Below are 2,749 nucleotides of genomic sequence, written 5' to 3'. Positions count from 1 at the left end.
CCATTTTTGCATGCTCAACTGTGCCTCTAAAAACTTCTGTACAGAAGCAGATCATTGTGTAATTCATGAGCATCATGCCAAGGCCCCAACCAGACAGCCACTGTGGACTCACAAGGAGGCAGCATCCTTGGTGTCTCCCCCTGGATGCTGTCCTCTGGCTCCTCCTGCCTGAGCCCACTTGCAGTCAAGCTCTGATCCTCTAAGCTGTCCTCAGCCTTTACCAGCCCTCAGGCTGCTCTGAGAAAAGACTCCTAGGAGAGGATAAACACACACTTCCTTAGCCACTTGCCCAAGTCCTGGAATTCAGACATCCTTGCCTTCTAAGCAATGACAATGGAAAGGGGAAGCTCACGAAATGTTAAAGGGACCAAAACTATCAAGGACATGCTTAAGAGTTTTATAAATTAGCCTATTACTTTTTATCCTTGATGATGAATTTCTAAAACTCATATTTGCCTTGATAATAGTTTATTACTGTCAGTTTACTTTTACCTGATCAGAACAACCTTACTAATTTTATTGAAACAGAAGTTGGTGTGATTCTTTAAAGAATAATGTCATCTTAGGTCTCATGGCAACACAGCTGTTTAATTAGAGAAAACAAAAACTTTTAATATTTTCCTATCATTATTCCTCAGTATGTATCAAATTATTCTATATTGAATTCTGTTCAATTTTTTTATTTTTAAAGTTGCTGCTTGAATTGCTCACTTGAGACTAATATAAAAAATAATTCAATGAATTATGGCTTGGGATTAGACAGATTTTCCAACAATTTGAGAAATGTCTCTAAATATACTTCTGCTACTTGGTACTATGCATTTATTTGAATTGGCATTCTCAACAGTGACAATTATAAAATCAAAATATCAGTAACTCTGAAAAGCAGCAAAGATGGTCTGCATCCTGCAATGTCATTCAGCCAAGCTTTAACTCTCTGTAAAAATAAATAAGCGCTCCATCTCATTAGCATGCAAATTTACTTTCATCTTTGATAAATGCTAAAATTATATGCATACCAAAGAATAATTTTAAATAAGTTTTTATGACTACCAGTAAATGTTTTTGTAGACCCATTTTATACACCTATTCAAAGACACACACATGCACACAGCCAAGACCCTGCATGGAGCTCAGTGTTCCAGGAAGTCAGCTACTTGGGAACTGCAGACTGTAAGTGGCGACCCCATCCCAGACACCACGCGGTCACAAAAAGAGATAGCAGACCCTACAGTTCTGCTACCTAAAGGCTACCTAAGGCAAACAGCTACCTCACCCATTCTGCCCTGGTGGAACCCCTTCTCCCTCCAGTACCCTTCACTACAGAACCCTCAGCTTGGAGCATGGAACTTGAACTCTGGTCAGCGTGTTTCCAAGTCCTGTGCCCTGATCATGGTGTGGCCAGGTAATCTAAAGTTCCTTTTTATATTTCTTCCTACAGACTTAATCCTTACATACTCCTCCACCTCGTGAGTTTCAGAAGGCCCAGCACAAGGCAGCTGTCTGCTGTGTCATCTCGGGTCATTCCAACCTGCACAGGACAGCAACTTCTAGGCCACTTGCAAGATAGGTGCGAATGTCAAGGTCTGGAACGACTCAACCCAAGTAGCAGTGACAATCAGTGGATCTTTAAAATAAAAGACACACTAATTTTTTATATTTATTTATTTTTGACTATGGGGTGGACTACCATGAAGCTTGTGTGAAGGTCAAAAGTCAACTTATGGGAGTCAGTTCCTCCAACAGAACCACATCTACTCCAACAAGGCTACACCTTCATTAGTGCCACTCCCCTTGGGGGGTGATTTTCTTTCAAACCACCCCAGGGTCATTAAAAAGTGAGCAGTAAATTGTACCTCCAATAAAAAAGATGTGTTTATATGCCTACTATAGTTTAGATTTTTAAATATGCTAATATAGGTATAGAAAATAACATTAGAAAAATCATTACAACCATATTTAACCAGAAAATACATAATGGGTAACAAATCTGTGATGTTTATTACAAGTTTTTATTGTAGTTTATCTACTATTACCTGAGGATTTTTTTTCCTAAAACATTTCATTTATATATAACTCGTTATTCCTCAGTTTCATTTTGTTGTTGAAGAGATTTTTCTATAACAAAGTACAAAAAGGCATTCTGAGGGAAACATTTTAAATAAAATTATTTATGCAAAAAGATTATTTTTATATTTACTAGTCTATTGAAATGCTTCTTTTCAATCCAATTCTTTTCATTTTCACATAATGCACATCAGGACAGCTCCCAGGAACAATAACTACAAGCAAAACCTTTTCCTGCCTGTCTTCATCTAGTCTACTCTTCCATCTTCTATTGTGTGAAAGTTTGAGTCCTTTCTATTCAAGGCCCTTGAGTTCACTACTTCTGACGAGAATTCTCTTCTGACGCCCACAGTTAGATCACCCTTTTTGAATAATGCCTTCATTTCAGATGCAGCCTTGTACTCTTCTTTGCCTTCTAAATATTTTTGTGTATGTATGTACATGTTTGTGTGTAGGTGCATGTGTCTGCAAGTTCACATGCATGTACACACACACACACACACACACACACACACACACACACACAGTGTGGAGACCACAGGCAACCCTGAATGTTGTTCCTCAGACAATTTTACCATTCCTACACTGTTTTTCCACAGGTAGAATTATTCCCTGGACTGGAATTTATTAAGTAGTATAGGCTATGTGGCCAGTGAGCTCCAGGATCCACATGTTTCTGACT

At 38.5% G+C, this 2,749-nt stretch overlaps 1 long non-coding RNA gene across 1 annotated transcript in view; it reads left to right on the top strand.

Moving 5' to 3' along the window:
- Positions 1-1,989, top strand: part of LOC128107818 (uncharacterized) — a 7,589-nt gene extending 5,600 nt beyond the window's left edge. Inside the window, exon 3 of the long non-coding RNA XR_008217218.1 lies at positions 1,442-1,989. This is a non-coding gene — a long non-coding RNA (uncharacterized LOC128107818). The remainder of the gene's footprint in view (positions 1-1,441) is intronic.
- The last annotated feature ends 760 nt before the right edge of the window (positions 1,990-2,749 follow it).

The sequence above is a fragment of the Peromyscus californicus genome, unplaced genomic scaffold (assembly GCF_007827085.1).
Source record: "Peromyscus californicus insignis strain IS unplaced genomic scaffold, ASM782708v3 Scaffold_12__1_contigs__length_115047231, whole genome shotgun sequence".
Classification (NCBI taxonomy): domain Eukaryota; kingdom Metazoa; phylum Chordata; class Mammalia; order Rodentia; family Cricetidae; genus Peromyscus; species Peromyscus californicus.
The sequence above is the reverse complement of the archived record's forward strand: the minus strand, read 5'-3'. Positions and strand labels throughout refer to the sequence as shown.